A 12,049-nucleotide genomic window follows, 5' to 3' on the forward strand; every position below is an offset into this window, starting at 1 on the left:
ACTTGCGACTTGTCCATCATCCCATTACCATGTCCCTGAACGGTGACAGAAGATGAATGCACCAAGCACATTGATGGAGTTGTCTTTTTTGGTTTTATATGCTTAGTTCTTCTTGCAATACTTGGTTTCTCAATTACTATAACTCGGGATGGCGTTATGTAACTTAATCCAATTCCAGTACATTAGTATTCGTGATATTAACCAATACGTATTATAATTCTGAACTCGATATAACACGTGTGCATGTATAGTGCTTGTTCAACTATATATATATATATATATATATATATATGTGTGTGTGTGTGTGTGTATGTGCGTGTGTGTGTATAGGTCACCTTTAATGGAGTTACTGAAATCTACTGTGTTCACATAAAATATATGTTATTAAGTTCAGACCGCAAGGCATGAAAGGGGCAGGTCGATGGGAGAGGGTGTTTGGTTGTGTCTCATGAACAAAGTAGGCCTTCCCCCTCCCACCATCTTTGCTTAGAATTGAGTTTAAATGAATGTGCGATACTACTGTCTATATGTTATCTCAGTATGAGAGGTTCAGTATGTATGTGAGTTTACCTATTTCTATATTTGTGTCTTGATATTGTAATAGTTAAGTTCAATCGTCCTCATTTCTGAGATAAAGACGAATTTCTTGGAGCGAGTTTAGAAGATGTTCTGTTATCTCGCAAAATGCTAAAAGCTAGCCTATATACAGTATGTAAATATCGCCAACATTTCGCCGATCTTTACGGAGAAATGTTTACAAAGCTATATGCTTAGCACAGTGCTCAGGCGACCTTGTTTTTGCTTGAAGCATCTTCGGATTATTTCGTTCGAAAAAAACAAAAACAAATACGGTTCGAACGAGTCTAGGAACACATTATATTATGTATAAGTATACTAACCCGGTCATGTATAGGGGGTATTTTGCTGTATACGCGTCGCGCATGGTAAAAACGTTAACGGAAAAATCCCAAAGGCAAATGAATCGTGAGCGGTCGGTGGCCGTTTCTTAATGTTGCTGTATATTTGACACGGATCATTGTTAATGTTATTCATTACAGATTGACGTATACAGTTCACCTAGGGTGCATCTTCCATGGACGTTTGACCCTATCGGGGTAATACTCATCCATTGTCAGCTATTTCCACCTGCAGCAACTCGTTACAACGCTTATCCACAGAGATTATTACAATGACATACCATACTTCAGCTTTTAATAAGGCTCCATTTTTATCCATTGACAAATCCAGAAACCAAAGAATTGTTGAAAATATCATTTGGGGGGGGGGGGGGTTGGGGTGGGGGTGGGAGGGTAGGGGTGTGGAAGGGGTAGGGATAGGGTGGAGAAACGCTAACTTGATCAGCAGTTATTTAGAATAACAATAATATTTAATGCTATGTATTGTGGCTAATCAGTTTCTACCAAAATTTTAGCAAATTGCGTTGAACATTACTCCGAATACGGTATCAACCACTCAATCAAGAGAGTTACACCCTCGCTGCATTTATTAGATACAGTCAGATAGTACGCAAATTGGTTAATGCCAACCAACTCATGTGTATTGGTGACATACTAATGTGACAATAACGGTTGCATCTGCGATATGTTAAACATTAATGTAGCGACCACTATACAACACGTATATACGCATATGCTACACGTTGAAACCAATTTCTAACTAAATGAAAATCCAAGCTCTCATGCACAGCTATAGTACAAACATTGTTTTACAAGTGAGGATAGCGGCAGTCAATCGAATCATTATCGTGTCGGTATAGTTTTATTTTTACTTATCATAAATCAACTGTTTCAATTAATTTCACTGAATGACCGAAAGAGCTAAGAAAAAGAGGAATACATAAGGAAATAACTTTGGAGACTTTGTTTATAAAGCCTGATTGTGATAGGATCTTCATCATATACCAATGGACACATCATAGGCAAACCCTATTTCTCATATGCATATACTGTTTCCATTTCATTACGGGGGTGGGTACATCGTTTAGTGTTGCGGCAGGCATAAAATGTTAAACAGTGATATATAACAATTTTTCGACTAGTAAGGATCATTAAACTCAATTACAGAAGTGAAATTTTAACTTATTAATTCTGTTTCAATGGTTTCGAATCTCTTTTCACTGTGCATTTACTTCACGTACATGCAGTATATACCACATACTACATATAACGTACTGCAACTCTTACCATAAATTTTGCGCGCGCTCCAAGCGCGTTCAACATGTTTAATGTGCATATCATATAGACATTCATCGGTTATTTAATTTAGATCACATGCCAATAACATACAATCATTTTCCGTGTTATTACCCTTCCATAGTTGTTAGAATTATTGGGGAAGTCGTTACAATGATAATAATAATATAAGTTAAACCATTGAAAAACACATTGCAAATGATTTTTCTTTCAGTGGGTGCCCGAAAAATTCTCGGAAAATTTTGCCCGAATTTTCACAAAAAAATTTTGGTTAGGGGCTCAGCACCCAGCCCCCCCCCCCCCCACCGACAAATACGCCTATGACTCTTATCCCAATATCATGGTTTCATTACGAGAGCTGATAAATTTAGCTGTATTGCTTAAGCCGTTTATCCCCGACCTTTAAATCTCTTCAAATCAGTTTTTTATACTACAACCAACATTACGATTAAATAGATAACAACTGTCGTCAAAATCTATTTAAAAAAAAATAAATAAAGAAAGATTTTTAAAGTGCGTTTGGGATTTATTGTGTATCTATTCAGAAATCTGTTGGATTTAAACACAGTTGGAACAACCATATAATTAGGCATAAAACCTTTAGCGGCAAAGTTCCACTATCTTGGTTGAGTTGTATTAATTTCATAATTTTTTTGCTGCTAGGAAAGTGTTCCTCATGGGAGGATATCTGATGAAGGCAAGACCCACGGAGAATAAAATGTTGAAATTTCATTCCAAATGTCTAGAGAGAACGAGGTGATTGGTTCCCGTTTCGGTCACGGTGAATGCTTTGATCTATGTTACAGTTCATGTTTTCTACTAAATGTTTTTTTTTGGAGGGGGGGGGGGGGTTTAATCTATAATTCCACGTTTCCTAGAAACTTGATGGGCAGTTATTAATCATTGCTGCCACGTCCCCACACTATATATATATATATATATATATATATATATATATATATATATATACACACACACACACATATATATATATATATATATATAAATATATGTATATATATATATATATATGTATATATATATATATATATATATTATATAAATACACACCAAGAACGATGTCCACTTTTCTCTTTTGTTGTCGGTCAGTAAACAGAGGTAAGGAATGTTTTCTTCTGTTGTGCTTTTCATAGACTGGATAATTAATACAGGCCCTTGACCAGGCTGGAAAATAGTGTGCGTTTGCGTCGGGTGGGGGGGGGGGGGAATCCACACTCAGACAAGAGTGTCCCCATTTCTTACACCACAGTGTGTACAGGGACTTCACAAATTAAGGTAAGTTAATATAGTGCTACTATATACATTGTTGCCCCCGAATTCAGAATTAATAGACTGCATGTTTTTTATATATATATTATGTGCAACAATATTCAATTGTCAGTGATAAGGTTGCATGACAGTATTATTCTGTAAAAACAAAAATAGTCATTCGTAAGTGCATTGACGTTATAGGCACTGGATCAATTTCTGTCATTAATGATGCAATAGGCGGTGAAGATACCAGACAATACCAGACAAACAATTCCTACGGCAAAAGTTTAAGATAAAAGAAGACAAGAAAAGATACACAAAAGGAACTGAATATATCAAAGAAAATCAATCGTGCCTTCCAAGCACATCCAATTCTGTATATATTGAAATTGAGTCAGGTAAATGCATACTTTTGTGTTGCGATAAGAATCAGCATTTATGAACGCTTATATATATATATATATATCTATATATATATATATATATATATATATATATATAGATATATATATATATATATATATATGTATATTGTCCTAGACAATATGAATTAGATTACATCCATATGTTTTTATTTCTTTGAAAGTGTAAAACATATAATCTCACCATTTTAACGACTACATGAAACATGTAGCATTTCACCTTTGTAAAACTTTCAATTAACCTAATTGAATAGCTTCACACGCCAATTTTTCTTATTTTTATTTCATGATGATTTTAAAATCAATAATAAGCGACCTACATTCTCCAATTAGGTTATCGGCACTATTATTGACTCGTGATTTTATTCCATATTATCAAGAATGAAAGGTAAGAATTGAAAATCTATCCATTCAAAGTAACCGATACGGAATCTTATTTGTACCTTTGGCTGTTGCTCTCCCACTAGCCTATATAAGCTTTCATATGGGAAGCTGTTTCATGTGGGAAGTATTCGGTAAGAATCTTTACCTGTTAGCAGTCCCCTGGAATCAAAGATCTAGAAGGTCTGTTCTTCAAGTTTCAGAGGTACAGGATATCACGTATCAACTCTGCAAAGATTGCCTGTCGGAAAAAAATAAAAATAGAAATAAAATTAGGAAACATTATCGAATAACAAATTAAAGTTTTATTGTCAAGTTGCCTTTTAAGATGTTTTACCTCATAGTATATAGTTGCATTCTGAGGAAATATATTAAACTGTCATGTTGTAAACATATAAATGGGGTGAGGGGGTGGGGCGTATCTTTTTAGTACGTGGGAAATATATATTCTCTGCAGTTATCTAAAATCTACCTCACCGTAAAAAGAATTTAACCATCTACACTGAACTAATGAAATTAAAGGTTTATTATGAAGTTGCCTTATAAGATGTTTTACCTTATAATATATATTTACATTCTGAATAATGTATGAAACAGTAATGTCGTAAACATATAACTAGGGTGAGTGGGTGGGGGGGGAATGTTTTTTAGTACATGGGAAAGACATATTCTCTGCAGTTATCTAAAATCTACCTCACCGTAAAAAGAATTTAACCATCTATACATTGAACTAATGAAATTTGAATAGAATTATTCAAAAAAACAAAAGAAATAGGTTGGTGGGGCATCTTAATGTAAATATTTTGTATAGACACTATGTATTGAGTTTTATAATTGTAAATCCTAGTCTAGTTCACCTAATATCATACGAAAACAATTTTTTTCATATGACAAAAAAAAATGAAACCGTGATATATACAATACAGTACACTGCTCCCCTCTCTTCCCCTAAATTAATCATGAAGATTATCCTAAACAATGACAAATACTGGATAATCTCGAATTACTATAGAGAATTTCTTGGTATTACTGTAACGAAAAATGATATTATAAAGCCGCGTTCATTTCTAGTTTATATTCCCAAGTTACCTTTCTCCGCGTAAAATGTGTCATGAAAAACAATCTAGTAACTTTGTTTTTATTTAAAAACCAGTCTATCAAATATCCACAGGCATCCCTTGAAGACATTTTAGGAAGACTTTGCTGGTCCTCCGTCGAGTCAGCCTGTGTGACGCCCTCAACCCATCCCTTTAGACTGCTTCACAAAATTACCAGTTAGTTAAACTCGACCGTGTCTCAAGAGATCAAATACACGTTGAAACTCATCTTCGAAAGATAACCCTGAGGTTATGCAAATGGACTTTTGGGATAAACAGAAAAGTGTTACTTGCTTTAATTTATATTCGAAAGGCAGTTGTATTTAAAACAAATAACTAATCCTTTGGGGAAAACAGGTTTCTCTTTTTCTACAGGAATTAGAATGGTTTAGTCAATAAATAAGGTGAAACGAGAGGAAACCATGGTCTTTTCATGATGCCCTCATTGTCATGTTTAATAGATATAGCATCAGCGGAAGGGGGAGAAGGGGGGTGGCTATAATTTTCATTTAATTAAAATCGATGGAGAATTGAAAGAAAGGTATGATATTCACTTCCGATCGAATCGAAAGTTTAACCTGGCTGATCGATAACCTTCCGACTGATGAAAATTGTTGACATTTTTGACATTTGAAAAACAAAAGGTATTCTATTCTAAGATTGTAGATACTGTGATGCCGTATGTGATCAAATCAGCTTAGCTCACAAAACAATCCCTTAAATTGTATTTATGTACTCTATGTTAAAACAATGATCCTAAGATCTGCAACGTTAAATTTATTTATTTTAATTATATAGATGATAATCAAATCAGGAGGGCAGCATTTTTTTAATGAAAAACACTGTAAGAAATTAGTAATCTAGCAACGCAGAATTATTGACGTCATCATGACAAATGAATTCAAATGATATTTTTGTTTGTAATGAGCAAATCTTTTATCCACAGGAGCCTAAGTATTAAGATAAAAATATGGTTTGCTAACATCCCATGTTCATTACATTTCAAGCACAAAGCAATACCAGATTAGGGGAAAAAAATTGATAGTGCCATGATTGGCCAACTTTTCAGCTATCCAGTAATATATATATATATATATATATATATATATATATATATATATATATATATATGTATATGTATATATATATATATGTATATATATATATATATATATATATATATATATATATATATATATATATATATATATAAACATAAACATACAATTTCGATCCAAATGAGGTTGAAGATTTAGTGTACAATTTACACAATTTATGTACAAAACGACCGGAGATTACAGCCGATTAAGATGAAGGTGACTGTTAGTCCTCCGTGGTTGGATATTATAGCTCACTTATACCCCCCCCCCCCCCCTCACATTGGTTATGGTAGCATACGCCCACTAAAAGCCCCATTGACTTACGAACCAAGTCACATAACTAAATGTGGTCTCTGAGTCTAGATAGAAGTTCTCACAAGCTAAGCGCTCCCCATCACAGGATAGCTGAAAAGTTGGCCAATCATGGCACTATCAATTTTCCATATCATGCCCGTAGAGACTGTTTTACTATCAGAGCCTGAAGTTTTCGTCACTTGTAAACAAACCTCTTCAACCAGTAGTAAACAATTTTCGTACGCTGTTCTTGGGAGGCCTGTAAAGGGGGTCTAAAATTGTCTCAATTGACCCATTTTTATACTACTAAACTACCATTCATGTTCTTCAACATACAAGCCACAAAAGACCAGATCCTGATTGATAACATATCAAAAAAAGATGTTCTCCTTTACTGCATTTTGGCACATGCGGATTGATGTAATCTCTAATAGGACTATGCCACCATATTGATGTAACCACGTGTCTGTTTTCACGTGGATCACATATTGTACAGTATATATATCATAAAAGAATGAAAATGAAATGAAAGGATGACAACTTCAAGCGTTTCAGGTGGATATTTATCACTTACGGATATGGTACGCTGTGTAATAAAAGAACATTCCTTTCTAGGCATCTGGAAACCAGTTTACTTATTACGGTTTGCAGCAGATTGGAAATTCTCCTGATTATATTTTCCTTCATAATGTTAGTCAATTCTGTAAAGGAGCTAGTGAACTGAGAACTAGTTTAGCCAATGATACAATAAAAAATTAAAAAAACACGATAGTGTTACGGTATTAATAACCATAAAAATATGAATAATGTTTCCTTATCAAATGCGTCAGTAAATTGCATTCACTTTCATTTACGATGTTAATAAATCATTCCGCTGCGAGTTGTCGTGAATGGTTTTCAGTGGTACAATGTTCCTTGTGTAATTATATGATAAATGTCACAGCACATACCGAGTATATAGTTATATGTGCAGCGTTACAACCATTGTACTGTTAAGTGCCCACATGTGAAATGAAATAAGTTGCGTTACATCGTGAACGCGTTCCAATGGTTTGAAGTTTTATGTACTCATGTTAAAGCAAATACAAAGTTTAACATTACTTTCGTCCACCCCCCTCCCTTCCCGCTACCTTTCTTCTTTCCCACATATACCTTTAAATTACTTTTGGTGAAAAAGGCCTATTACCGATCAGCGATTTTTTTCGCAAAAAAATAAAGAAAGTTGTCCTATATTTTGATAACACCGGACATGATAACATGGACATATATATATATATATATATATATATATATATATATATATATATATATATATATATATATATATATATATATATATATATATATATATATATATATATATATATAATTTGAAGATTTAATGTACAATTTACACAATTTATGTACAAAACGACCGGAGATTACAGCCGATTAAGATGAAGGTGACTGTTAGCCCTCCGTGGTTGGATATTATAGCTCACTTATATACCCCCCCCCCCCTTCATTGGTTATGGTAGCATACGCCCACTAAAAGCCCCATTGACTTACGAACCAAGTCACATAACTAAATATGGTCTCTGAGTCTAGATAGAAGTTCTCACAAGCTAAGCGCTCCCCATCACAGGATAGCTGAAAAGTTGGCCAATCATGGCACTATCAATTTTCCATATCATGCCCGTAGAGACTGTTTTACTTTCAGAGCCTGAAGTTTTCGTCACTTGTAAACAAACCTCTCCAACCAGTAGTCAACAATTTTCGTACGCTGTTCTTGGGAGGCCTAAAGGGGTCTAAAATTGTCTCAATTGACCCATTTTTGCACTTCATGTACTTCCATTCATGTTATTCAACATATAAGCCACAAAAGACCAGATCCTGATTGATAACATATCAAAAAAAGATGTTCTCCTTTACTGCATTTTGGCACATGCGGATTGATGTAATCTCTAATAGGACTATGCCACCATATTGATGTGACCACGTGTCTGTTTTCACGTGGATCACATATTGTACAGTATATATATCATAAAAGAATGAAAATGAAATGAAAGGATGACAACTTCAAGCGTTTCAGGTGGATATTTATCACTTACGGATATGGTACGCAGTGTAATAAAAGAACATTCCTTTCTAGGCATCTGGAAACCAGTTTACATATTACAGTCTGCAGCAGATTAAAAAATTCTCCTGATTACATTTTCCTTCATAATGTTAGTCAATTCTGTAAAGGAGCTAGTGAACTGAGAACTAGTTTAGCCAATGATACGATAAAAAAAAAAATTAAAAAAATATAAAAAAAACACGATAGTGTTACGCGGTATTAATAACCATAGAAATATGAATAATGTTTCCTATCAAATGCGTCAGTAAATTGCATTCAATTTAATTTACGATGTTAATAAATCATTCCACTGCGAGTCGTGGTGAATGGATTTCAGTGTACAATGTTCCTTGTGTAATTATATGATAAATGTCACAGCACATACCGAGTATAGTTATATATGTGCAGCGTTACAATCATTATACTGTTAAGTGCCCTGTGAAACGAAATAAAGTTGCGTTACATCATGAACGCGTTCCAATGTTTTGAAGTTTTATGTACTCCTGTTAAAGCAAATACAAAGTTTAACATTACTTTCGCCCCCCCCCCCCCTTCCCGCTACCTCTCTTCTTTCCCACACATACCTTTAAATTACTTTTGGTGAAAAAGGCCTATTACCGATCAGGGATTTTTTTTCGCAACAAAATAAAGAAAGTTGTCCTATATTTTGATAACACCGGACATGATAAGTTGATATATATATATATATATATATATATATATATATATATATATATATATATATATATATATATATATATATATATATAGAGATATATATATAGATATATATATATATATATATATATATATATATATATATATATAGAGATATATATATAGATATATATATATATATATATAGATAGATATATTTATATATAGATAGATAGATTTCAAAACTACATTGCGAGAGAATTGTATGACATGAGAGTGCTTGGGCAAGTAAGCTTAAAACAATAACAGATGTTTCCATATCAAGACCAACCCTGAACAACCCTGAAGTGTAATTGGTTAAATAGAACACCTTTTAAGAGGTACAATATTTGTTGGTCAGATTAGTCAAATTTTGGATTCTAGGTATCAATTTTTTTTCTCATCGCTCTTCTGGTAAACAAATGTGTTTGTGACTTTTCGTTTTTCTATTCCTTGCATACATAAGTTAAAAGAGACCTCTTTTGTATACGCTGTTTTTCTTGCTGCTTTGTTAGTGTGTTTGATTGCTTGTGTGTGATATAAAATTGAGCCTTATATATTCTTAGAGGATCAAAATAGTCAGTTTATTCGAAACTGAAGTGGAATATTGGAAACATGGTCCATTATTTAAGGTTAGTCGTTTACTAAGAAGCTGACGTTACTATCTCTTTTCAATACAATTATGTAAAGGAACAGGGTTGTAATAGCATAATATCTGAGTAGGAGTGTAAACAATTCTTGTTGTTATAGAACAATAATTGTTTTGACCTGCAGAGATCCTTAATTGTCACATCAAGTAACGGGAAAATCATTCTCCTCCGAGAAATTAGATCTACAGGCCTTTAAAATAACACCGTTGCTGGTAAGTAAATGTCTTAAAACTTTTGTATTAATGAATCAGTTTGTATTAAATTTCATAACATATTTCCTTTTTTAATAATCTACTGGTACTCAATCGTATGTTTACTATAGAGCCGGTGTACATGAAGATATAGTGTAACACCATCGTACTAATCAGTATAACGAGCACTGAAGAAAGTACTTGAACTTGATAAATTCCGTTGCATTATGGGATTGCATAATATATATATAGGTAGGACTTGCATCAAGGACAGGACTCTCTTTAAATGAGATACAAAGCCAGTTATTATCACCGACAGATTTGATCTGCAGGTGATCTGTATTCTACTTAAATTACTGATATCAGCTTTAAGCAAAGTCGGCATGTTCGAGATATCAGGCTTGCTTCATGTCACAAGCAAGAGTGGCGGCTAGTACAAGTCTAAATATATATATATATATATATATATATATATATATATATATATATATATATATATATAAATGAAAATCGTAATGAGTTGGAAAATCAAGAACAGTGAAAAAAATTCCAGCCTCCACCGGGATTCGAACCCGGGCCTCCCGCTTTGTACGCGGACACCCTAACCAACTAGGCCATGGACGCTGATTGTATGTCCAGAGGTTCGAAACCGGTAAGGAAGGTCGTAATTCCACTGTAGGCGTTTGTCACCTGTATCGAACAATACTAGTTCTGTTTTCGGTAACATATTTTGCCTTACTCTATAGATCAAACATGATGCTAACCAACGCGAAAATCATTTGTGATTCCTAAAGCCGGATCTCGAAAGAGATACTTTGAACAGACTTTATGTTAATGAAATGGAGGTAAACGACAAAGGCAAATGAATATATATAAATGAAAATCGTAATGAGTTATATATATATATATGAGTTATATATATATATATATATATATATATATTTCTATGACGTCCCGGGATATATGTCTCAGAGCTCAGTTGTTAAGTTAACAATATTGCAATGGTTGTCTTTTTCTTTGGCCAAAATGCTTCCTCATGTATATATATATATGAAAATTAATGCAAACGTCGATCTTTATTAAGTTGACCACTAATTATCAAGGGTTTGTTGCGAGACAATAAGAAGATTATTTACAATTGTTTAAAGGGACCCTCCTCCACTCGCCGTGTGCACCACTTTGTCCATCTCACTTTGTCAATTAAAACTTTTCATGTTTACTTTCTCTGACGTTTAAGTAAATAAAACATAATCATATTGCGTGAAGAATGGTTGGGGATTGGAATAAAACAAATGACTGAATGAGGCTATCACATTCTTCCATCGACAATTTTAACTTCGTATGAACGCTGATCTAACTAAAATGTGGTTTCTTTTAATTCCGAATACATTTGGTCACTTTAAGAGGGATCCATGTTGATCTTACAAAGTCTTTTTTTTTCAACCAACGCAATGGAGAGAGTATTTATTGATTGTTGGTAATCATCAACATTATTATAAGGACCATATGATGACGTCGCCCTCTATTAATCACCTACTACCTCGACGCACCTGACCTAACAATTATACCAATTATATTTATTGTCAAATCGAGGGTAGTTATGATAAGTGTTCAGAAGTCAGCTTCTCAATTAAT

General features: G+C 33.7%; 1 long non-coding RNA gene and 1 other non-coding gene across 2 annotated transcripts in view; both read right to left on the bottom strand.

Moving 5' to 3' along the window:
• The window catches only part of LOC139979120 (uncharacterized), a 94,688-nt gene that overhangs the window by 81,606 nt on the left and 1,033 nt on the right, over positions 1-12,049 (bottom strand). Inside the window, exon 2 of the long non-coding RNA XR_011797088.1 lies at positions 4,437-4,529. This is a non-coding gene — a long non-coding RNA (uncharacterized lncRNA). The remainder of the gene's footprint in view (positions 1-4,436; positions 4,530-12,049) is intronic.
• Trnac-aca (transfer RNA cysteine (anticodon ACA)) lies at positions 10,966-11,038 on the bottom strand. Its single transcript has one exon. It is a non-coding gene; the product is annotated as a tRNA-Cys (tRNA).

The sequence above is a fragment of the Apostichopus japonicus genome, chromosome 13, assembly GCF_037975245.1.
Source record: "Apostichopus japonicus isolate 1M-3 chromosome 13, ASM3797524v1, whole genome shotgun sequence".
Classification (NCBI taxonomy): Eukaryota; Metazoa; Echinodermata; class Holothuroidea; order Aspidochirotida; family Stichopodidae; genus Apostichopus; species Apostichopus japonicus.